The 26,790-nt window shown below is 43.8% G+C and overlaps 1 protein-coding gene across 3 annotated transcripts in view; it reads right to left on the minus strand.

The window, feature by feature from the left end:
* Positions 1-26,790, minus strand: part of NCOA3 (nuclear receptor coactivator 3) — a 50,462-nt gene that overhangs the window by 22,500 nt on the left and 1,172 nt on the right. The window contains exon 1 of one of the 3 annotated variants that reach the window (XM_073682660.1): positions 2,229-2,246. The exons of the other annotated variants lie outside the window; for them this stretch is intronic. The gene's annotated coding sequence lies outside the window, so the exon portion shown is untranslated. Of the gene's footprint in view, positions 1-2,228; positions 2,247-26,790 lie in introns of those variants that run through there. 3 annotated transcript variants of the gene reach the window in all.

Below are 26,790 nucleotides of genomic sequence, written 5' to 3' on the forward strand. Positions count from 1 at the left end.
AGTCCTGGATGAAGGTAACCAAACTATGTACGCATGGCAGAGTAAGGAGATAATTATGCCCACTGCTGTGCCATATGCAGTTGGGAAGTTCTCAATTTTTGCAGCTTTCATGCCCGTTTAGCATTTCACTTTTGCCGCTTCGTTATCAAGTAAGCCATCACATGATCAATAACGGACTGTGTCATGATGCAACTCATCCCCCACCATTCATTGCTACATTGCCCCCTATAGGGCAGTGACCGCAACATGACTGCAGTGACACCTGCAACCATTTACTACAAGCAAAGGCGACCAGTAAATAACGACCATTTTGGAAGGTAAACTCCAATTCCCAGCACCGGAGAGGAGCTGCACCTACTGCTGTGTCCTGAGGCCAGGTAAATGTTGTGTCTTGTCGTAGCTCCCCTTACAATGCTGAGCAGCTGCGCGGGTATTTCACATCATGTTCCAACACGCAAGTCTGCAGGATGGATGCAGCACTCCAGAGGTATCACCGGCCCTGGTGACAAGAAGCTTCTGGATCTTTACACATTACGGCACACTGAGCGGTGAACTGTGCCAATCCAGGCGGTGGAGAGTCGGTGCGTGGTTCTGCCATGGCACAAAGTAGCTGCACGCAACTGGTTTTATACTGCATAGTCGGTCGTATTTTACCCTAGACACTGACCACTAATGCAGTCACTGGTAATCGCCTTTCAGCGTCTTGTAACCACCACTGGATTTTCCATTTTGGGCAACGTAAATGTTTTATTGAAATGCTTTCATTGTGGTTGGAAACATTAAAATGTCCGATTTTGAGGACCCCCCCCCACCCAACAGAAAGGGGAAACCGCGTGGTGGCGAAAACGTGGCATGACTCCAGCGCAGTGTCTTGGCAACAGTTTCAGTACAAATCCTGGTTTCATTCACCACCCAGGGAGGCGGCTGCACCCCATACACAGTATCAGGACGCAGCAGCGGAGGGCGTGGCGTCATCAGTAGTGAGATTCTTGTGCCGGGTGTGTTCATAACAGGGAGATAAATTAGACATTAACAAGGAGACCAAAGCCTCCACGGATGTAACGACAGAGCGATCCGATGGCTAGAACACAAAATTCACCATGGGCAGCGTAATCATTGCCACACCTGGTGATTGGTAACCATCGCACCACAAAAATTGACAGAGCTTCATGATCAGAGCCTTACCGCAAAATTAAAAAATATATATATATTATGACTACACTAAAGGAAAGAAACAAGCGAAAAACAAAATGGAGACATAACCACCACACTAGCAACTTGGATAAAGCTGCCAATGGCCCTTGTTTTCACAATGGTCATCGTTCTACCTGAGGCAGCATTGAAAAGGTTAACTCCGCTCTGATGACAGGAAGCTGGAAACCTCCATATTTAGTCAGTTTGTGTAAAATTCCCCTCGCTTGCAGCCAGTCAGGGATTTGCATTCTTGTGGTTCAGTCATAATTACCAGAGGCCCAGAGCCAAAAGAAGAGGAGCTCCGGCCCCAGCACCAAAGTAGGAAGGGACGGGCTGTGGATAATTAACGACAGGAGAGGCCCCCTCCCCCGAAAACTATTGAAGAGGAAGGCACAGGTTCATACAGTGCCGCTCTGAGGTGCCTGCGGGGGGCGCCCTGAAATTATACACAGGAAAAAGATAAATAAATAAAGATTGAGCTTTATACAATTCTATCCGTGACATAAATTTGCATCTGATTTTGCTCGGGCAGAGCTGCATGGTTCATGAAGGGAATGCCAGAAAAGCAGTAAAGACTGACATGCAGAAAAATGTAATGCTACTTAAGCATATACTCTTCAGGGTCTGGAAAAATGAAAATGGGTGCTAATAGCAGCCGGCAGTGGCTGTCATGGCATCTGGTGCCCGCACAGGAGATACGAGAGGTTTTCAAGGAAGGAAGGTTTTTCTTGGATTTTTGGCAAGAAATGTTTTTTGTGACGAGGAGGCAGAGATAACACATGATGAGTGCGGCGGCTGCAGACATATGCTGTACATGTGTGACCGACTACACAGCACGGCGAGGACGTGTGCGGGGCCCATTGGCGTTGATGGATGTCAGCTGTCAGAAGACGCTGCCAAACAGAACAAACCAGAGAGAAGGGAAGCGGCGCAATTCTACCGCTCATATGTACTGGATTATAGATGGTAAAATCCAGGAGGGTCAGAAGTTTACACATTTCTACTATTAAAATAAGGAGGAGCACAAGCCCCACCTCCCCAAATCCAGAGCCAGACATCGCTGCGCTCTGCACGGCTCTGATGCAGTTTTGGTTCGACGACGCCAGAGTAGTCTGCGCTCCGGACCAGCATTAACTCCTTACAGGTCACCTGGAATAAAAAAGTCACAGTAAAATTACACTAATCCGGCATCTACAGACCTACATGGAATCGATCTGTCAGACGTTCTGGTGTATTGGACTGCTACTAACACTACAGTAGATGTTAGTGTCTAATAGGACTAACCAGATTAATCACTGTTTTGGTATAAATTATATTATCACTAGTGTTGAGCGATACCTTCCGATATCGGGAAATATCGGATCGGATTGGACCGATACCCAAAAAGTATCGGATATCGCCGATTCGGATACCAGAAACCAATGCAAGTCAATGGGACACAAATCTCGGAACGAAAATAAACCCTTTCTTTCCTTGTAGGTTAATTCTACATGAAGGAAAACCACTAAGAATAATGTAGAATGTATTACGCGAAAAGCCGGCAATTCATCAGCGGCATACACCGGTACCCGACAATTTACAACAGAAAGAATAGAGCATCACACATAGATTAGATAGAAACATGTCAGTCACATATATAAGAAGTACAGTGACATTTCTGGGGTGGCTGACGGCTGGTGTTTCTACCCTGCGAGGGGGCCAATATTCATGGCACCCTTCCTGGGCTATTAATATCAGCCCCCAGCTGTCTGCCTAGCCTTTGCTAGCTATTAAAATAGGGGGGACCCCACTTCATTTTTTTGGGGGTCCCCCATTTTAATAGCTAGTAAAGGCTGATATTAGTAGCCTGGGAAGCTCCGTGGGTATTACCCCCTTCCCAGGCTTCAAACATCTGCCCCAGCCGTCTGCTTAACCTCCGCTAGAGACTAAAATTAAGGGGAACCCCACGCCAATTTTTTTTTTTTTAATAAATCCTTTATTTTAACACTAAATGAGAAGTACAGTAATCAACACTATCACTGTACTTATTATATATGTGACTGACATGTTTCTATGTATCTAATCTATGTGTGATGCTCTATTATTTCTATTCTAAATTGTTGGGTACCGATGCTGAATTGCCAGTTGGCTTTTTTAAAGAGACGGTGCATGAAAACACTTATTTTTAATAAATCCTTTAAGACTAAATGACAAGTACAGTAAGCTGAGCACTGCCATCCAGCTTGTCATCCTTCAGAGACATTGCAGAGCGCAGGCATTATGGGAACTTCCGATTCCGGTATTCGATATTCTAAAAGTATCGGAACTCTGATACCGCGAATATCGGTCGATACCAGATATTTCAGTATAGGAATGCTCAACACTAATTACCACGTCAAACATTTTACCAGTTGGTGCCGTAGATTCCAAGAAAACCACCAGACTCAGCATTCATGATCTGCATGTTTTTGGAGTCTGTATTTGAATAATTGAAAGAGGGTGTGTTCAAAATAATAGTGTGGAGTTCAATTAGTGAGGTCAATCGTTCTGTTAAGAAACAGGTGTGAATCAGGTGGCCCTTATTTAAGGGTGAAGCCAGCACATGTTGTACATGCATTTCTCCTTGAAAGCCTGAGAAATATTGGTCGTTCGAGACATTGTTCAGAAGAACAGCGTACTTCGATTAAAAAGTTGATTGGAGAGGGTAAAACTTATAAAGTGCAGACAATGATAGGCTGTTCAGCTAAAATGATCTCCAATGCTTTAAAATGGAAAGCAAAACCAGAGAGATGTGGAAGAAAACGGAAGACTACCATTCGAATGGATCGAAGAATAGCCAGAATGGCAAAGGCTCAGCCAATGATCAGCTTCAGGATAACCAAAGACAGTCTCAAGTTATCTGTGAGTACTTTGACAGTTAGGGTATGTGCCCACGTTGCGGAAATGAAGCGGAAAATTTGCGCTTCATTTCCACATGTCCTTTCCCGGAAAAGAGCATGCGGAATTTCGCAAGCGTTTTTCGTGCGTTTTCGACATGCGGAATTGCCTTGCGTTTTTTTATTGCATAGAAAAGGCAATTCCGCATGCGGAAGCGCAAAATTAATTGACATGCTGCGGATTTTTGTGCGCATCAAAGACGCTGCGGAAAAATCCGCAGCATGGGCATAGGACTTGCGGATTCTCATTGGGGACCATGGGGTGCGGATTACCAAGCGTTTTCGCTGCGGAAATTCCGTATAAAATACGCTTGTAAAACGCTACGTGGGCACATAGCTTCACACAGGCGTCTAAGGGTAATCTCTTAGCAAGAAGTCCCCGCAAAGTCCCACTGTAAAAAAAAAAAAAAAAAAAAAAAAAAAAAAGACCACCACATGTATGGAAGTGGATACAATTTGCAAAACAACACATCAACTGGTCTAAAGAGAAACGGAGAAACATTTTGCGGACTGATGAAAGTAAAATTGTTCTTTTTGGGTCCAAGGGCCACAGACCGTACAGACGACCCCCCAAACGGTGGTGCAAGCATGATATGGGCATGTTTCTCTTACTATGGTGCCTATTTAACGCATACCTGGGATCATGGACCAGTTTGCATATATTAAAATACTTGAAAAGGTCATGTTGCATTATGTTAAAGAGCATATGCCCATGAAATAGGCGTTTCAACAACGACCCTAAACACACCAGTAAACGAGCAAAATCTTGGTTCCAGCCCAGCAAAATTGAGGTTATGGAGTGGCCAGCCCAATCCCCGGACCTTAATCTGATAGAACACTTGTGGGGTGACATCAAAAATGCCGTTTGAGGCAAAGTCAACGCATCCTAGGCTGGTATAACAGTTGACAGGTGCCAGAATTTGGATGACTATGCAACATAGATGTGAAGCAGTTCTAAAAAAAACTATGGGTATACAATTAAATATTAGGTTAGTGATTCACAAGAATGCTAAATCCTCAAAAAAAAAAAAAAAAAAAAAATTATACATATTGTGAATTTGTAAAGACAAATGCAGACACTGCTATTTTTTAGAATAGCCCAAAGGTCATTTTTTGTTATTTTCATTTCTCTTCATGTTTTGAATTAGAAAACAGTGTACAATGTTCTCTAAGCATGGAAATAAAAGCTAGTAAAGATTTTGTGCTTAACTCATGTTTTTGAACACACTGCTATTATTTTGAACACTACTGTATTTCCGGATAACATGACATCTGCAGATCCAGCACCTGGATCAAAACAGACAGTTTTATACGCCACGTACAACCAGAGCTGCATTCATAATTCTACTGTCCCCTCCTGAGGCTGCAGTTTGCTCTGCATTGTGGAAGATATAGTGTGAACAGGAGGCACTGCACACAGACAATAGAGTAGCGTTGTCACTCTACAGCGCAGAACTCTGACAAGTTTAGGGCTCACAATGAAGAATTGTTCCAAATGCTCATGTGCACCATATCAATGAGAGGTGGATGAGCTGCCCAATAATACAGCCCCCTCCTATACTGCTCAACCAATCTGAAAAGTTGGGTCACCACTCCCCATCTGAGCAGGAAGACAAAAGTTAGGGACCATCAGGGACACATCCAGCAGTAGGAGGATTGGCGGAATCTGGTAGGCAACTTTTTATTTTTTAATACCTGTTAAAAAAAAAAAAAAAAACACCTTTGTGGACAACCCATTTAACAATCTCCAATATTAGAGGGAGAAGTGTCAAAATAGTCCACTTCCCCTGCTTTTTATTGTTCCTCTTTTAAAAATTCTAATGGCAAAAGCACAAGAGATGAGCAGAGATCTTAAAAAGTGACAGACATTAGATATCTGCTCACTAAATGTATAATTAATGGCAGAGCGCAGAGAGTGGCATTACTGGCAAAGCAGAGCGTCCATGGCAACAGATGATGCAGTAAGCAGAAGCCAGACGTGCACCGTTATGGGGGTCCTTTATCCTGCAGGCACACAAGAGGGGGGGCACGGGATCTGTCATTAATCATACGCCAGTCATCATTTGATCGGATGCGTTCGGCAGACAGAAGCTGCAGCTCATGAAGGCTCCTCAATACTGAGGTAAGGAAAAAGAATCCAGGGAGCAAAGTGCCAAAGGTGCATTCATGCTGGCCAACAAATCTGGAGACAGGATCAGCACAGACCGGCGGTGGCTAAAAGTCAACCAGAGTTAGTCATCTGTGCCCTGATCCAATGGCAATAAATAATTAAAGCAAGTAATGACCTGAAAAACCCGGCTCCGGGGACTGAAGAGTGTCCCGTTACCGATCTGGGAGACAATGGTCTTTGAAACTACAAGCGACAGTGGCCACAACAACGGTCACTAGAAAAAAAAAGGGTGCTGAAAAGCTGACATCTCAGTCCATGTCTGTCTGACGACCACGCCTGGCGTGCACCCTATGTACGGTCACCATCACTTTCTCTCCAAATATTTTAGACGAGACAGTGGCTCATGGGTTCAAGGGTCTGAATCAGACCAAGGGAACCATCTGCACAGAGTAGGTGTGTTCTACCGGTGTCTGAGGTGCAGAAGGAATACAGTATCTGGAGGAAATCCACACAAAGATGGTGACCCTTAATGAAAACAGAGACAGATAAGTGAAGACTATTTCTGTACAGAGCTGCAGTATTTATAAAAAAAAAAATATATCAGACTAAGCGCAAAAGAAAAAAAAATTCCTTAAAAAACACAGTTTAATTTTTGCCCCACTTGGGACTTGATCCGACACTAGGGATTTTACTAGTAGTCCGATTGCTGCTGCAGAACAAGAAAACGCCATGAAGTAAGTGAGATGAAATGGAAAGGAAAAAAACAAAACAAAAAAAACAAGAAGCAACATGCAAGATGGCAAAGCTATGGCTCCACACACAGCAGAGGCTGCAGGAAAGGAGAGGCCGCTCTACCGGCTACAGGCGGCTCCCAAGAAAATGCTACAGGGTCAAAAGTTTAGTGTGGTTTCCATTTCACCTCTCAGCAGCCAATGGGAGGCAGCGCAGGAGCTGCAGCAAGTCCGCCTGCTGCCAAGGAGGCCTTAACCCACGCTGCGCCGGCCCTCTACAGGCCCAAAAATCCGCTGCTTGCTGCAAAAGCTGAGTGTCTGCAATCTGCTGCCTACACAACACCAAGAGCGCACACCGAGGCTCTGCCCCATACATACGTACCACAATCCTCAGGAAAAGACTAAAAATATTTGCATAGTATTTTAATCCCTTACACAGCCAGAACTTTACGATGGTCTCATCATTTGCAAACTTTTTTTAGTCCAAAAAAGGAAATAATTTTAGCCCCTCGCGTACGATTCTGCAACAGTACACCCCAGCCTTCGTGGTAATCAATGATACAATTCAGTTTTCCCCATGTCGGATCGGGTCCTAAAGTGCAGGTTAAAGGGGCTCTTCACTATAGGACGACCCCAGCTTCATCAGTTAAGTGTCCCATAAAAAATTAGAACAATTGATACAACTACCTGCAGTGACGCAAATTCAGCGATGTTAGCGCTGTTATTCCCGTTGGGGGGGGAGGGGCATTAAGTTGTTTTACGTGACTGCTGCAGCCCACCAATATGCTGTCAGAGCGCAGTGGATTGGCAGCAGCGGTCACATGAAACATCAACATCCTGACACCTACTAGGAATAACAGCGGTGCAGGAAGTGAGTATCCATTGTTTATTTTTGCTCCATTCCCCCCTTCACCCCCATATTAAATAAATCACAGGTTGTTCAGGATTGGACAACCCCTTTAAGTATTTTTTAGGATATTAGCAATGACCCATGAAACAATGTCCAACACCAGACAGTGGTACATAGAGATAGATAGGGGCACATGAAGGGGTCAATTGGGTGAAAATGAAGATCATGACCAGCTGACTGAGGCCAACCATCCAAACCAGATAAAAATCTGCTGAGATTACAGAAAGGCAGAGACAAACGCCAGGGTACATCAGTCTAGTGGAGTCTACCAACTTCTCATCCCTAAAATCACAACATTTCACCAGACAGGACGTCAATGAGATCATTTATCGGCTCTACCCACTGACCTGTCCCTCACCCAAACAGTGCACCCCAGCACTAAGTGCAAACTCCTCTTCCATGAAGCCAGATATAGGAAAGCAGGAGTAGAAGAGACCAATCAGTCCAAAAGCCAATTATTAACACTGATCGCCATCACATATACAAATAAACCCCAGTCACTGGAGCTCCTATACTAACCTGTTTCCATGGTAACAGACTACAAACAAACCTTGTGCAGTCTGATCTCACAGTCACATTCCCATCTGTCAGCTCCTCCTTGTTTAACCAATTCTGTATCAGAAGGTGAGAGGTACCGCCGGTCACCAAGTACCCTGGATTCGAAAAAGGACTCATGCAGGAGACATGGCAAACAGCAGTTAACACAACCTCTGCTTTGGAAGGTCAGTGGCAATGGCGAAGTGAGAGGTACCCTTTATGTTAGTGAGAAGGAAAAGGGTGCATGAAGAGTCAGACTACACAAGGGTTGTGTGTAGACTGTTGGCATGGAAACACATAGGTCTCACATAAAAGCTGTTGTCGGTACGCTGCTCTACTCTTAGTTGAAACTGTTCATTGCGGAGCCTCTTGAACGAATTTCTGAAGACCAGCAAGCTTCATGCCAACGCGGTTACAAGATGCACAAAAGGACGCCAGAGATGGGTGCATCGCTCTATGAAGATGATCAACACTAGCTCTCGAGGTAGTTTTTCTACTTTCTGGTCAGTCCTCGAGATGTCTTGTGCACACTAGGTTCTGCCACTCAACTTGCCACACATCGTGTACATATATCTGTTGCTGAGAATTAGCAAAATCTACTAGCAATTCATTCCAAAGACTAAAGGCTGAGATTAGCTGGTAAAACAGTGGCATTTGTGCCAACAATGGTCCTTATGGTGATGATAGTTTACAGAAGATAAATGCTGAAGGACCAAGCCAACACGAGCACCGGAAACAAAACCTGATTTTAATATTTAAAGATTCAATATCATGAAAATTCAGATTAGAAAGCAGGGCACTCAGTTCTGGCCTACAGGTCACGCACACTGCCAGCAGGGAGACTAGCGAGAGAAGTGCTACAGATCAGACCGCTTAGTGGGATTATAAAAGTACAACCAACAGACTTGGCATTAGGAGACAGTGTTCATTGTGGCCGAGGAGGGGGAGAAGTGTTTGTTTTAGCCTTAGCTGAGAATTAGCTGCTGAACAAGAGTCTGAAAGAGAAGTCGTTTGTCTAATGGGAGGTCACAATCCAAGACGTCTGCACACAATCGCCCCTTATTCCCCGGTACAAGACAACGCCATGGATTGAGCCACCGATTAGAACGAGCACAGAAGAACTGACGCCACTGCTTTAAATCAATGTGAAAGAGGAAAAACCTCAGTGATCCTGAATTTTGTGTGGACTCCATACCCTCCCTCATTATGGTGGATCTTGGACCGGAAGAGCATCAGGTTGGAGACTGCTGCTCAATTTTTCCACAGTTGAGAGACAATTTTTCAAAATAAAAAATATTCTATTAGTAACAGACACAGACAATTTTTAAAATTAACTTTTGTTCGTGGGAAAACCCCTTTAAGTCGCTAGATGTAAGATATAAAATACAGTGAATCAAAGACGAATGTGTCTCTGTGACAGACTGTCATGTACGTGTTCTGACGTCCAGCTAACATACACTGGATAATACTGGGACATCCCTCCAGGTCTGATACAGACGTTCGTTTTTCATGGATAGAAGAACACATACTCCGTTATACTAAGTTTTTGGGTCAGTTCACAGGTTTGTATTTTGCGATGACTTTTTTCACTTTTTTTCCCATTTTTGCAGAGATGTCCATTTTTCACAGAGCAAAATTATCCATGCAAGTCTATGGATCCGTGAAAATTATGGACAGCATCAATGTACAATCTGTGTGCGGTCCATATTTAACAATGTCATGGAGGGGAAAGGGTTCATTTATTTTATTTTATCAGCGAACAATAACTGATGGTAAAAACAGACACTGACCAAGAGCTGATGAAACATTGACTGTTTTATGGGTGTTTTTTTTTTTTTTGCACATGCGAAGATTCACAGATGTCTGAATAAAGCCTTATGAGAAGAGACCACTAATCTACACTGGTCACTACCAGGAGATCCTCCCATCAGTCCTATGATTTGAGGGTCAGTTAACCTACACATGAAATTAGTGTATATTCATATGTGGCGCTTTTTGCTGCGTTTTTTTTCTGCAGCAAAAACACTGAAAGAATTGACATGCTGCAAATTTCAAAGCTTGTAGCAGTTTTAAAAAAAAAAAAAGATAAAAAAATAAAAAATAATCGCAAGGATAAAAATATCAAACGTATGCGTGAGATCTTTGACATCTCATTCATTTTGCTGTTACTGCAAAACGCTGCAAAAACGCTACGTGTGAACATACCTTAGAGGGCACTCCGTTCAGTCTCATGGACAGGTTCAATTAATGTTCGCTTCTCTCAACAAGAAATGTGTATGAGGACGGCATGTGTAACTAGACATTAGATCATTTGCAAAACAGGTCGAAATTTGCTGGATCACCCAGCTTTAGGCCTCATTCATGCATCCTCAATAGCGACAGGTCTCTGCAATTTTGCATGGACCAATTGGGCCAGGTCCAAGAAAAAAAAACAGATTGCACTTGTATAGAAAAACTGAAGTGTTAATAAGCCCTAAGGAATCCTAATCTACACATGACTATGAGAGGTAAGGAGAAGCACTTTCCAAAAAGAGGAGAAAAATTTGGGTCCAGTGATGAAGAATCAATTATTATATTCCCTATTGTACCTTTTCTGTTGCTCATCGAGCTCCAAAATGATACGGTAGCCATCACCAATAGGGTCCAGAATCTAATCGTCAATGCCAATCAATGGACTATACCAATGGCAGATTGCTTGTGCGGATTTCTGAGCATGGAGGGGCGGTGATGAAAACCGTACAGGTGCTGGTGTGATCTCCATACCTGCGCAGATGCAGGAAAGACTCCGTGCTGACATTCCAAGCGCACGATTCCAGCCAGACAGGTTGAGTGACGCACGCTCTACGTGCCCAAGCGGGACAAAACGGGTCATATGTAATGTGAGCTCCTACTGATAAATCACATACATCAGTCATTAACGCCGATCACAGCACGTTCACTTTAATAACCCGTAGCCGCAGAAGATGCCGATTTCAGAGGACAGACCAGATTCTGCTGGAACTGGTTAAACAGAATTCCTGCAGCAGTCGCTCGCTCACGGGATGCTCTTTCCTGAGGAAGAGCAGTATTTGTGCCGGGTTGTCATAGGAACTGCTTCTACCATCCTGCCTCAAGGTCAGGCCCGCATGAAAAACCTCAGACTGAGAAGATTTTGTGAGGCAAAGACACAGACGAGCTCAGATTATAACGTAAAAGGATTGAGAAGGTGAAAATCAGCAGTACAGATGAAGTCACAAATGAAGAATCTCTTTGTGCAATCAAGGGGGTACAATTAGTTGTGCAATCAAGGGGGTACAATTAGTTTGGGTTTGAGGAAACAAGGGGCGCTCAAGAATTGCCTGCAAGTGGGGGTGACAAAGCATGCACAACATCACAATGAATCTTTAAAGGGGGTCCGAAGATTGTATGTTATCACCTATTCATAGGCTGACAGAGCCCCTAATCCGTGGTGGTCTAAGTGTTCAGCCGTGAAGAGAGTTATAGAAAGGGAAAATAACTAAAAAAAACTCTAGTCAACTGTTGTGCCATCTTGGAGTTGGATCCTGGAAAGTCAACTTCACAAAATCTCAAAACAAAACTCCTTAGGACTTTGGCGCTGCTAACCATTAGTAATATGATGGGACGTCTTTAAAACTGGAGTATATTTAGGCAACACGTTTCATGCAACCTGATTGGAACTTAAGTGTGTTGACCATGTATATAGCCCAATAAAAAGACAGTATAACGCCCATCCTACTGTCTGATCGCCCATTAGTAAGGGTCAGAACCAAAGTCCAAATTAGTCTTATTTCAAGATCTTGCTGAGAGATTTAAGGGGATTATCCGGCAATATTCACTTTCGATATGACCCGCACACCTGCCAAGATGCGTTGGCAAGCATTATGCAGACGTCCTATTCACATGCGCATGGTATCTGTCGATTACGCGCGAATCACGACAGGTGTGCAGGTCATGACGTCATCAGCAACACTCATTTTTGATTGAAAGGAGCGGCTCTTAACGTTGCAGGATAACCCCTTTACCTTTGAGAAAGGTTCTTCCACAACTTAAAATGGAAACACTAATTGGGCACAAGGTTACAACGTCACCAGAGTTAAAGTTCGCTCTTCACATACACCACCACGGTTACAATAGTTGTAATCACTACACCATAATGGCCGCACTGCAACTATAATAATGACGCCAAACAGAGCAGTCTAGATCTATCTTGGCCGGAGGAGACCTCAGGGTTTTTTTGGGACTCTTCATTTTCTAACACAGGTTTTAATTCCATCACCCACTCACAAATTTGACTCCGGAGTTTAACCCTTCCCCATCTGTAAAGCCTCCAGATACAGCAGGCTCATACATTATTAGCTCGTGTATAAATAGCAGCACCTCGTCATTTACTGAAACCCTCGCGTGAGGTTATATCTATAAGCCGATGACTCATTTGGAGAAACGCTGCATTTTTTGCCATGTCAAATACTGAAAAGAAGCAGTGGAAAATTCCATGCATCTTCCTACAAAGCCCCGGTGAGAGCAGACGGTCAGGACAGTGGCTGCCCGATAACCGACCTCAATGCCGCAACGTCAAGACAAGATTACTAATGCAATTATAACCCTGACCGGAGCGGGTCAGCCACACAGCCAGGCATTAGCAGGATAAGCAGTTGCCAGATGCTAATGGTGTCGCTTATCTGATGTAAAACAATAGGATGAGACAGGATGGACGACGACCTGTGGGCTTGTTACAGAGTAAAACAAATATATCCTTCTCCATCTGTAAAGCAGGCCATACACATTACATAGGAGGGCGGCAGAGTAAAGAGGACTCAAAATGCGTCAAATCAATTTCTGGCGAGCCACTAAACAAGTCATGATGGCTCCAAGGTCCTACAGGATGGTGTCTACAGAGGCAGTCCATGCCAAAATATTGAGCTTGGAAACCACCCCTCCATTGGCCTAAATAAACCCATCATGGGGTGTTACAAGAACCTAAGCAAATCTCAGTAGGTCATGCTGCATCAATGGATGAGCCATGAGACCTAGCAGCTGTAGTAGGAGCAGGTTGGGGACAGGCAGCCACGTGGGGTGTGGATTGTTGCATCTCCCTGGTGAATGCAGGCAGACAGCGAGCCGCTCGCTAATGCATTGAGAAGTGATCTTAAAAGCCATTTCCTAATATGCAGTGAAGAATAAAAAGGAGATGAAAAAAAAAAAAAACAGAAGAAAAACAAATACCCCAGCATAGTAAATAATGTAGAATTTTTTTCTTCTTGATGTCTGTTGTTGCAGCCTCAGGTGATAGGCCAGAATAGGACGACTTTGGATTCAACACAGGTAGCGCGTCCAAAGTAAGCCCTGTGCCGCTACTACATTGCAGCATAATGCAGGGGAATGGGATCACATTGCAAACCGCAAGGTACTGTAACCATGAGAGGCAAATCTCCCAACAGGTTGTGACTGACATGGAGACTTGGACAGTGTTGTACCTGCAAGGCGCAATGCCACTCCATTCACCTGCATACGAGAATAGAATGATCTTTTGACCTCTGACCTGTAAGCAAGAGGCTGTAGAGAGAATAAAACTTAAATTTTCTCTCTGTAGCCGCTGCTCCAATAAGCTACACAAGATCTGAACGCCACTAACTGCATATTAATAATCTCTTCCACGTTTTTTTTTTTTTTTTTTTTTTTTTTTTAACACAGCTCCTATGCAGAGCTATGCATGACCATGGTTACAGAGCAAACTCTTGTATAGTTTAATACTGCAGCAATATATTACTGCCTCCCCTTCTGCTGATTAGGCATGTAGCAGTGCCTAGTCAGTTGCACTACAAACTCTTGACTTATGGTATTTTTGTCATGATGTCCGTAGTATGAGGACACCATTGCCTCCAATAAAATATAATGGAATCTGCTAAATGAGAAATAACCTAAGTTACCAAGAAAAGGAGGAAAAGAAGGTGGCAAAATAAGGCTGCAATCAGACTACATACAGGTTCTTTGTAGTCTATAACCATGGAGATACATAGTTTTGTATAGTAGCTGTAGACACAAAACAAGAAACTTTTTCCATGAAGACAAAGTTGCTTTACTTTATAGGACTGCAAAATTGTGTGAAGTGGCATCGCCTCTAAGTTTAGGTGCTGGAACAGGAGGTTCTGCAGATGTGGCATTTATCGGCCACTTGGCAGGTATTGTACAAGTGTCCTCCACGAAATATTAAGAGCTGCACGATACCTGCCGGAAAGGCATGAAAGATGCCAGAAGGAAAAACATAAGCAGAACCCCTTACCTCCTGATGGAAAAGTTAGAGGTGCTGGGGACTTAAAAGGAGTTATCCACTACGCTAACAACCACTTGTTAAAAATACTATAATTACCCAAAGTAAAAATAAACATAACATACCTCCCACACAGGGTCTCCCAGGGTTGACGTGACATTATTATACAGTGTCAGTGTTGCATTTAATATCATGCAAGCCCTGTGAGACCTAGCATTGAATGGCACCAGTGCGAGAGGTATTTTACACTGGGGAATATAACATTTAAGAAGGGGTTGTCCAGGTAGGTAGAACATATACAGGTTTTGAAGGAACTGGGCAGAGAGATTGTTCCAAACATCTCAGTGAACTAACCACAGATCTTTTGATTTTATCAGCATAGACTCTACCTGGGCTTACATGAAAGGTTTGCACAAGCGACATCCACAGAAGATCCGCGATTGGTTCTCCAAGATGTTGAATTGATGCTGTTTTGAAGGCAAAAAGGTGGTCACACCAAATATTAAATTGATTCAGGTTTCTCTTTTCCTTTTGTTTACCCATTTTGCATTTTTTTTGGTAATTGATAAATAAGTTTTTTTTTTTTTTTCGCATCTGCCTAAAACTTCATCAGCATCGTCACATTCAATCCAGTCAGGAAAATCCAATGTCAAATGGACAAGGATTCTTGGACTTACAAAGCACAAAACCCTCTAATCCCGGTGCACTTCTCCCCCTAACCCATGACCAGTAGTCAGAAAGCCCTCTTCTGCGCTTTGACCTTGTTACATGGGGTGAAGCCTGGCTATGCGGTGAGCTGCCGGTAATCAGTCAGAAGAACAGAGCAGGGGCCGCGGCCGCTCTCCCAGCCATTTGGGTCCATAACAACCCAGAGCGGTGCTCATTTACATGAAGGACCTGAGGCAACCTCAGCACCAGCCGCAGCCACTAACACTTTTCTTGCTAAAAGGCTCAGCTTACACAAACAGAGCATAAGCTCCATATCCCCCTCTCCAGCAGGACCAGCGCTCAAGGACATTGTTCACCTAATGAGAAGGCCAAATACAAGCTGCGCTGCTGTCCATGGTTAACCAGGCTCCCTGTGAATGGAGAGCATGATCTGCGGCAGCGCCAGGACCCTAAGCAGCAGTGCTGGCACCGGGGGAGTCACCCATATCAAGGAGGACGATGACACAATGTCACCTTACCATGTCAAGACACTGCACCCAGATTCGTTCCCATTATCAGACAGAATGCAGAAAAAGGTGGCACCTCTACCTCAAAAAAACATCATTGACCCCAGCAAGGGAGATGGGGCAATCTGCTAATATAATGACTGAGCAGCAAGATAGTTAACATCATTAATGTGAACTAATGTGAAGCAGAAGAGCAGGCAGTTGTCATCACACCCCCCCTCCCCCCAATCCTGCCAGAGGGCAGTTGTCATCACCCCCCCCTCCCCCCGATCCTGCCAGAGGGCAGGTGGTAGTCACCCCCCCCCCCCGATCCTGCCAGAGAGCAGGCGGTAGTCACCCCCCCCCCCCGATCCTGCCAGAGAGCAGGCGGTAGTCACCCCCCCCCCCCGATCCTGCCAGAGAGCAGGCGGTAGTCACCCCCCCCCCCCCGATCCTGTCACCCCCCCAATCCTGCCAGAGGGCAGGTGGTAGTCAACCCCCCCCCCCCCCGATCCTGCCAGAGAGCAGGCGGTAGTCACCCCCCCCCCGATCCTGCCAGAGAGCAGGCGGTAGTCACCCCCCCCCCGATCCTGCCAGAGAGCAGGCGGTAGTCACCCCCCCCCCCCCGATCCTGCCAGAGAGCAGGCGGTAGTCACCCCCCCCCCCCCCGATCCTGTCACCCCCCCGATCCTGCCAGAGAGCAGGCGGTAGTCACCCCAATCCCCCCCCCCCCCCCCCCCGATGCTGCCAGAGGGCAGGCAGTAGTCACCCCAATCCCCCCTACCACCACCACTACTAGCCGGATCACAATCACTAATGAGACAAATGAGCAGAAAGGACAGAGGACAAGCTGAGCACTGATCTATCAGGAACCGTCCGACGCTACAAGAGTTACTACAGGGGACCAGTGGAAGGAACAGGACCAGTCTAGACATAGTTACACCAGCAAGATAAGGAGCAAGTATTTATAATAAGTACACATGGGGTGGAGGGGGGGGATTACAAGGTATATTAAATGTATACACCAGAACATTGAGGGGTATATCATTTGTAGAAATCTGAGTGAGTTCTGTCTAATGGGTTAAATGATACATCTACCTTGCCAGTCAACAGTTTGAACGCACTTGTTCATGCAATGGCTTTCATTTTTCTTATTGGAATATGCACATTGTAGATTCAGAATGAAAGCACCAAAAAGTCAGGAAGAAGCACATATGGAGACAAGGAGTAAAAAAACATGTGGGAAACAGACCAGAATATGTGCTAAATCTTAGATTCCTCACAGTCCCCCTTACTTTGATGACATATTTACACCCCCTTGGCAGTCACTTCAACAGCTTTATCAGTTATCACCTGGAATGGCTTCCAATGATCAGATATGTTTCATCAAGAATCACCTTTATTCAGAAAGTGTTTCCAACCATCAGGTGTGGTCGGCAGGGGCACAGTTGGTAGACCGCTTATTACAGTGCTGAGCACTAGTTCACAAATGTTCCAAGCCAGTATGTGGAAAGAACCGCTCAAATAAGTCAAACAGTCCACCATAACAAAAAAAAAAAAAAAAAAGGGGGAACCACTAATAGTTTTCGTTTATACAGGCTGATTGGACACCAGTTACAGATAGCCTATGGCTTCAGGAGTGCTGTTTTACAGAGCAAGAGAAACTTTTATATATTTAATCCAGAAATTTGGGCAGTGTTTATGAAAAATATACAAAGATGATACAAAAATGGGAACAAAACAATAAGGTATATACAATTACATGGGTTAAAAGGGATAACGGAAGAAAACTACTAAACTTGATGTCACGGAAATGGGTCAGAGCTTAGTGGAGAGATTTACTCCTTAGGAAAATGGACAGAACTACAGCAAGCTGTACCTTCCAGGACTGGCAAGTGACCAAAGCCAATTTCTGCTTTTTATTAGATCAAAGTTATGCCCACATATCTACCCTTTGTGAGCTTATGGGGGAAAGGGAAGGCTGGTTGTGGGATGTGCTGGGTCTTTCAGAATTTTATGATTTATGTAGAGATTAAACATGGCCTGGATAGAATCATCCATGAGACCGTTTTCAAGTTGGAGGGGTTAGAAAGCCTTATAGTTACATGAGGGAATGAGTTAGGTTCATCCCTTCGCTACGACACCGAAAATATAGCTCCCAAAAATATTAGATCAATATTGGACCAAATATTCATCACTGACCACTGGCTCCAAAAGGTCTAGACAGATTTGTTAATCACAGGATTCATACTTCCCCCATCTCTGCGTAAACAAATCTCAGACTAGACTTTGCGTCCTTTTCCCAGCAAATCTCATTACTGTAATTACCTGGTCACTGCAGGAGGCACCTACTTACAAGACTGATACTTAATCTGTTTCTCACTTCCCCTGTTTTAATTAGCTCTCTCTTCCCTAGTTATAATTAGTTCCATATGTTCAAGGTGAGGGTGATATGTCCCCTCTCTGGAGAAGTCTTATGGATTTTTTAATTTTTCTCTGACACTTTATATGAAAATGAATCTAGAAAATTGCTATAACCTTGAAAGTATCCTCAAAATGCAGTAATGAAAAGAATCAATTGCTAGGATGAAATTGGATTTCATGAGGAACTCTGAAGAAAAAACAAGAATTACCTCTGCTGCAGAAGATAAGTTCAGAGTTACCAGCTTCAGAAACCACAATAGCAGCACCTCTGATAACAGCTCTCAAATGATGCAGACACATTTCAACATTAGGTGTCCAAAAGAGACTGAGAAGATGGCCTTTGACCCTTTGACCAAATTGCTGCAAATAAGCCCCTACTAAGGACCACTAACCAGAAGAAACTTGTTTGGGCCAAACACAAGGACTGGACATTCGATCAGTGGAAATCTGTACTGTTATCTGAGGAGTCAAACAGATTTTTACACCAAACTCCATGTCTTTATAAGATGCAGAAAAGGTGAGTGGATGACAAGTGCCCACCATAAAGCACAGAGGGGGGGGGGTGCGATTGAGTGTGGGTGAGGGGGTGTCACTGTTGGTGACCTATTACAAATCCAATGCACATTACCCAACATTAGCTACCACAGCATTCTGCATCGACTGCCATCCTATCTAGTTTGCACTTGGTGGGACCATCATTTGTAATGTCCCAAAACTCACCTCCAGGCTATGTAACCAAGAAGAGGGATGAAGGCTGTGCCAGGTGCCATGGCTTCCTCAATCACCCGACCTCAATCTAACTGTGATGATTTGGGATAAGTTGGAAGCAAGAGTAAGTCAAAGCAGCAAACAAGTGCTCAGCTCCTCATGGAAGCCATTCCAGGTGACTACCTGATCAAGCTGCCCTAGAGAAAGCCAAAGGGGTCTAAAACGGTCAGAGTAAAGGGGGAGAACTGTGAAGAATGTAAGGTTGAACAGGTCTTTACTCCTTGTTTCCATAGGGGTTCCTTAGTGGTTTTGCTGCCTTCAGTCTGAATCTACAGTCTTCACATTCCAATAAGAGCAAGGAAAACCATTGGATGAACTGGGGTGCCCAAAACTTTTGAACGGCACTGTTTGTCAAAACTGTGTATATAATGTGTACATCTGTGGGGGAGGGGGAATAATTATATACAGAATTAAATAGTGCAAAGTAATAATGCTTTAAAAAAATAAAATAAGAGTGCCAATATCAGTGACGGTACAAGTCTGGCTCTGCCTCTGGTCGCCTTTTCCCAGCACCACAGCAGATGACTGACTGATCTCTTCCATAGCAAGAAACCCAATCAATCATCTTTACCAACTCTGGGAGAAGCCAAAAATGGCCACTGGAGTGATTTAGTGAAAACTATACCTGGCTACAATAGTGCACACAAGCTCAAGTTTTTGCCCCACAGTTTGGGCCGCATATAAATCAGGCAACAGGTTCCCCTTAATGGTATTGGAAATATGTTTGGGGCCGATGTCCTGCTAAAGAATAAATTTGTACCCAGACGCCTCCCTGATGGTGCTGTATGATGGATAAGCATCTGCTTGTATTTCTCAGCATTGAGAACAGAATTTTGACTAAATCTCCATCTTCATTTCCTGAAATGCACCCCCAAACTTGCAGGACCCTCCACCATGCTTCACTGTTCCTGCAGACAATTATTGTGCCGTTCTCTGGCCCTTCTGTGATCAAACTGCCTTCCGTTGCTGCCAAATATTTCACATTGTGACTTTTCAGTCCACTGCACTTGCCACCATTTTTCTGCACCCCAGTTCCTAAGTTCCTATGTTTTCATGCATAGTTGAGTCACTCAGCCTTGTTTCCATGTGGAAAGTATGGTTTATGGCCACAATTCTTCTTCCGTGAAGCCAACTCCTGGACAGACATCTATCAGTAGATGTAGCTGGGTGCCACTGGTTGCTGCCAGTTCTGAGCTGATGGCACTGCTGGACATCTGATTTTGAAGGAAAGTAAGCATGATGTGTCATTTGCTGCAAATTTCCTTGGCCGACTACTGCCTCTACAGTCCTCAGTGCCGAGAAATACAGGCAGATTCTTATCCTTCATACAATATCATGGAGGCGTCTGACAGGCTCTGAATTTATTCTGCAGCAGGACAATGACCCCAAACATACAACCAATGTCATTAAGAACCATCTCCAGCGAAAAGTAGAACAAGGAGTCCTGGAAGGGATGATCCTGCCCCACAGAACCCCGATCTCAGCATCATCCAGTCTGTCTGGGGTTACATAAAGAATCCGCACAAGCGACATCCACAGAAGATCTGTGGTTAGCTCTCCAAAATGTTTAGAACAACCTCCCTGCAGAGTGCCTTCAAAAACTATGACATGTTTACTTAGAACAGTGTTCACCAACTCCAGTCCTCAAGAGCCACCAACACATCATGTTTTCAAGATTTCCTTAGTATTGCACAGGTGATTAATTCTTGCCTGTCCAGCTGATGCAATTATCACCTGGGCAATGCTAAGGAAATCCTGAAAACATGACCTGTTGGTGGCTCTTGAGGACTGGAGTTAGGGAACGCTGTCTTAGAAGAGATGAAGGCAAAGACTGACCACACCAAATATTGATTTGATTTAAATTTCTCTTTTGTTCACTTTACTTTTAGCAATTATGAAAATGCTAACTATTAACACTTCTATTTTCTGAGCCATTCTTATTTTGCGTAATTTTTTTCCACACCTGCCCAAAATTTTTGCATAGTACTAATATATATATCTGGAGATGCTGAGGAGGTAATTATACATGTGTAAAATAAGTAAATATATACAGTGAGGAAAATAAGTATTTGATACACTGCCGATTTTGCAAGTTTTCCCACCTACAAAGAATGGAGAGGTCTGTAATTTTTATCATAGGTACACTTCACCTGTGAGAGACAATCTAAAAATAAAAAACAGAAAATTACATTGTATAGTTTTTAAATAATTAAAGGGAACCTTTCATGTGATTTGTAGCATCTAAACTGTGCCCAGTGCGTTGTTAGTGATGCAATGTGAATCCCTAACATGCTAAAACCACTGTATATAGTATATCTTACTTGCTAGTTTAGTCACAAGGGTGTACTTCGTTGCGTTTATTCAAATTGTGTGGGTGGCGACAACCCTGTCTGATGTTCCCAGGTTGTGCTGACGTCACTGGAGGATGACGCATGCGCATTTGTCCATGTCCTGCCGCTGGTCCAGCGCCTGCGCCAGTGAGGCTATGTGGTTACCGGCTTCACTGCGCATGCGCTATGGCTCCCCGTGCGTGCGCAGTGAAGCTATATTGCAGTCACAGCTTCACTGTGTTAGTGCGCATGCGCAGGAGCTTCTGCATGTCGCCGTTGCACAGTGTGAGGAGAGGAGTGCATGTAATTGTGAGCGCGGAGACATAGCGTGTGCAGTGAAGCTGGTAACTACACAGCCTCACTGTGCACCTGGGCTGTGGAGTCGGTAAGCCAAACCTCTAACGCCGACTCCAACTCCGACTCCCTCATACATGGCTCATGTTTAAGTGATAAATTAACGTTAGCTGAGGTGAATCTGTGCTAAGGCTGCGTGCCCACGAAGCATTTTCCAAGTGTTTGTGCTGCGGAATTTACGCAACAGAAAAGCTTGGTAATCCGTCCCCCATGGTCCCCAATGACAAGCCGCAATGTCAATGCCCATGCTGCGGATTTTTCCGCAGCGTTTATGCTGCGCTCAAAAATCCGCAGCATGTTCATTAATTTTGGGGACACGCAGAGTAATCGCCGCCATTGACTTGCATTGGACCGCGTGACATCCGCATCACTGCATCTGCACAAGCGGATATCACACGGTTCAATGTGGGGATGGTACCCAGGTCTGGAGGAGAGCAGACTCTCATCCAGACCTGGGTACCATAGAAACTGTTAAAAAAAGAATTTAAAATAAAAAAAATAAAGATTATACTTACCTTCCGATGTCCTCCCGGTGTTTTCTCCCCTCCGTCTGGTCTGCTGTATGGGTCGTGGTGTTGTGAAGGACCTGCCATGTCATCATTGAGTCATGCGACCTGTCACATGACTCAATGACGTCACCACAGGTCATTCACACCACCGCGAGCCGCCCAAGACACCGGACGCAGCAGAGAAAACACCGGGAGGACATCGGAAGGTAAGTATAATTTTATTTTTTACCATTCTTATTTTTTTTTTTTTTCTTTTTAACTAACTTGGTCACACTATAAATCCATGCAACCGGCATGGATTTATAGTATTGTGTGAACAAGTTGTCAAGCACTTTTCCAAGTGATGCTAAAATCGCTTGGAAAAGCGCTCGATAACCCACATGCAGAAATGCATGCAAAAACGCTTCTACTGGCGGGAAAACCGCATGTAAAAACCGCATGCGTTTTTCCTGCCAGGGAGAAGCGGAAAAAATATGCAGCATTTCTGCATCGTGGGCACATAGCCTAAAAGTCTGAACTCTTAGATCAGGAATAGGACATTTCATAACTATCCCAAGTTCTTATGAGAAAAATATTCCCCATGAACTGCATTGAACTACTGTACCCAATTTATTATATATTTTAGGAGTTGGAGTCGGTCCATTTTATACCGACTCAACAGCCATGCTGTGCACGCGCGGGAAAATAGCACGTGCGCAGTGAAGCTGTGAATCACACAGCCTCACTACTCAGGCGCGGAACCAGCGGCAGGACATGGACAAATGCGCATGCAGCCAATAATAGAGCTTGCCAGGAGAAGCATTCAAATACATGGGCAGCGCCAGCACTGACTGAATATGAGCATCACACCCCTATGATTGAAAGAGCAGGTAGGATTTAAGTCTATTAAAGGTTAGAAAAATCATTATAGCGGCACCAATTTTAATGAAAAAAGCGCTTGTTAGTGATGCACATTGCATCACTAACAAAGCTATGGGGCATTGTACATAGTAGCTTGGACGTGACAGGTTCCCTTTAAATGAAAAAAAAAAGAGTGTTGGTGATGCACACTGCATTACTAACAACGCACTGGGACAGTTTATATGCTACAAATCACATGACAGCTCATGCAATAAAATGCAATTTAAAGGGAACCTGAGTATTTGATCACCTACCAACCAGCAAGAATCCTGGCTCACAGATCTGCAAGATTTTCTTTAAGAAGCCCTTCTACTCGGCACTCACTACTTGTATTAATTGCATCTGTTTGAACTCATTACTTGTATAAAAGACACCTGTCCACCATAGCCAAGACCAAAGAGCTGTCTAAGGACACCAGGGACAAAATTGTAGACCTACACAAGGCTGGGAGGGGCTACAGGACAATAGGTAAGCAGCTTGGTGAGAAGGCAACAATCCTTGGTGAGAAGGATCATTCTGGGAAAGGACAGGAATCAGCCTAGAACTACACGGGAGGACGTGGTCAATGACCTGAAGAGAGCTGGGACCGGTCTCAAACATTACCGTTAGTAACACTATGCCATCACAGATTAAAGTCCTGCAGTGCAGGCTAGGTCCCCCTACTCACGCCAGCACATGTGCAGGCCCGTTTGAGGTTTGCCAATAACCATCTGGATGATCCAGAGTAAGCATGGGAACAGGTCATGTGGTCAGATGAGACCAAAATAGAACTTTTTTGTATCAACTCCACTCGCCATGTTTGGAGGAAGAAGGATGAGTACAACCCCAAGAACACCGGCCCAACCGTGAAGCATATTAGGGGAAACATCATACTTTGGGGGTGCTTTTCTGCAAAGGGGACAGGACAAGTGCACCATATTGAAGGGAGGATGGATGGGGTTGTGAATCGCGAGATTTTGGCCTATAACCTCCTTCCCTCAGTAAGAGCATTGAAGAAGGGTCGTGGCTGGGTCTTCCAGTATGACAATGACCTGAAACACACAGCCGGGGCAACTAGGAAGTGGCTCCATAAGAAACATTTCAATGTCCTGGAGTGGCCTAGCCAGTCTCCAGACCTAAACCCAATAGAAAATCTTTGGAGGGAGCTGAAACTCAATGTTGCCCAGTGACAGCCCTGAAACCTGGAAGATCTGGAGAAGATCTGTATGGAGGAGTGGGCCAAAATCCCTGCTGCAGTGTGTGCAAACTTGGCCAAGAACTACAGGAAACCTCTAATTGCAAACAAAAGGTTTCTGTACCAAATATTATGTTCTGTTTTTCAATTGTATCAAATGCTTATTTCATGCAATAAAATGCAAATGAATTGTGTATAAATCATACAATGTGAGTTTGTTTGTTTTTTTTAAAGACTATCTCTCACATTTGAAGTGTACCTACGATAAAAATTACAGATATGTACATAAAAAAAAAATAAAAAAAGTGTTGGAATGGTATGGGTTAACCTGTGCTACCATCAGTTGATAAGACAGGAATCTGAAAATCAATTGCTGCGATTTATTGATCAAAGTGTTATGAAGTTTCAAGCTTTTTCATCTCGACAAAACTACGGTAAATACACAGTCTATGGCATACAAGTATATATAGACACGCGGTTCAAAAAAAAAAAAAACTGACTCAAAGTCATGACTGAGAACGACCTCTAATCTGAAGGAAGTAATTTGGATGGGAAACACTAGACAATTAGCGCAAACACTCAAGAAAAAAAAAAAAAAAGTTTTAAACAGATTAAAAGTAAGAAAACAAACGCATATAAAACATATGAGAAGGGAAAATAATAAAATAATCGTTTTTATTAGACGAATTAAACATTTTTTTTTTTTTTAGAATGAACCAGACTGACCATCATTATTTTAGTGTGGAGATGTAGGATTACTTGTGTGAGCCAATCACCAATGGGGAAGATATACTCCCAAAAACTCATAGGAATCAAAGAAAAAAGCTGAGCTAAAACATGAGAAACAAAGGTGAAAAAAAATCTTAGAAATAGTTATATATTTCTATAAATGTAATAAAAAAAAAAATTATAAAAAGGATGGAATATATATATATGGGAATTGACTCATTTGATTTATCTAATAAAAACAATTATTATTTTCCTTTTCATATGTTTTATATGCATTTGTTTTCTTACTTTAATCTGTTTGAGGACTTTTTTTCTGGTTTGAGTGTTTGCACTAATAGTTTAGTGTTTCCCATCCAAATTACTTCCTTCAGGTTAGCGCAGCAACTGATTTTCAGATTCCTGTCTTCTTATCAACTGACGGCAGCGCAGGTGAACCTATACCATTCCAGCACATTTGATTCCTTCATCGTGGGTTTGCAGCAGCCCAAGCCTCTTTCAGTGGTTGTGTGCACACACAACCTTACGAGGTGAGCGCAACAGTGCACATTCTTCTCCACTTCATCTACCCAGATAAGACCCCATTGCATTTTTTGTCCTTTCCAGGTTTATTCCTTTTCTACATGTTTATTGGGATATATAGATATACAGGAGCTTCTCACAAAATTAGATCAAAAAGTTAAATTTCAGTTCTTCAATACAAAAAGTGAAACTCATAATATAGAGTCATTACAAACAGTGATTATCTCAAGTGTTTATTTCTGTTAATGTCGATGATTATGGCTTGCAGCCAATAAAGCCACAAAAGTCATTATCTCAGTAAGTTAGAATAACTAACAAAAAGCACCTGCAAAAGATTCCTAAGCGTTTAAAAAGGTCCCTTAGTCTGTTTCAGTAGGCTCCACAATCATTGGAAAGACTGCTGACTTGACAGATGTCCAGAAGGCAGTCATTGACACTTCACAAGGAGGGCAAGCCACAAAAGGTCATTGCTAAAGAAGCTGGCTGTTCACAGGGTGCTGTATTCAAGCATATTAATGGACAGTTGAGTGGAAGAAAAAAAATGGTAGAAAAAGGTGCACAAGCAACCGAGATAACCGCAGCCTTGAAAGGATTGTTAAGAAAAGGCCAGACAGACATTTGGGGGAGATTCACAAGGAGAGGACTGCAGCTGGAGTCATTGCGTCAAGAGCCACCACACACAGATGTATCCAGGACATGGGCTACAAGTGTCGCATTCCTTGTGTCAAGCCACTCATGACCAATAGACAACGCCAGAAGCGTCTTACCTGGGCCAAGGAGAAAACGACCCGGACTGTTGCTCAGTGGTCCAAGGTGTTGTTTTCAGATGAAAGTAAGTTTTGCATTTAATTTGGAAATCAAGGTCCCAGAGTCTGGAGGAAGAGTGGAGAGGCCACAATCCAAGCTGCTTGAGGTCTAGTGTGAAGTCTCCACAATCAGTGATGGTTTGGGGAGCCATGTCAGCTGCTGGTGTAGGTCCACTGTGTTTTATCAAGACCAAAGTCAGCGCAGCCGTCTACCAGGAAATTATAGAGCACTTCATGCTTCCCTCTGCCGATAAGCTTTTTGGAGATGGAGATTTCATTCTCCAGCAGGACTTGGCCCCTGTCCACACTGCCGAAAGTACCAATACCTGGTTTACGCACAACAGTATCACGGTGCTTGATTGGCCAGCAAACTCACCTGACCTTAACCCTATAGAGAATCTATGGGATATTGTCAAGAGGAAGATGAGAGACACCAGACCCAACAATGCAGACCAGCT

The sequence above is a fragment of the Phyllobates terribilis genome, unplaced genomic scaffold (genome assembly GCF_046119375.1).
Source record: "Phyllobates terribilis strain yellow unplaced genomic scaffold, ASM4611937v1 Scaffold_5__5_contigs__length_657084704, whole genome shotgun sequence".
Taxonomy (NCBI): Eukaryota; Metazoa; Chordata; class Amphibia; order Anura; family Dendrobatidae; genus Phyllobates; species Phyllobates terribilis.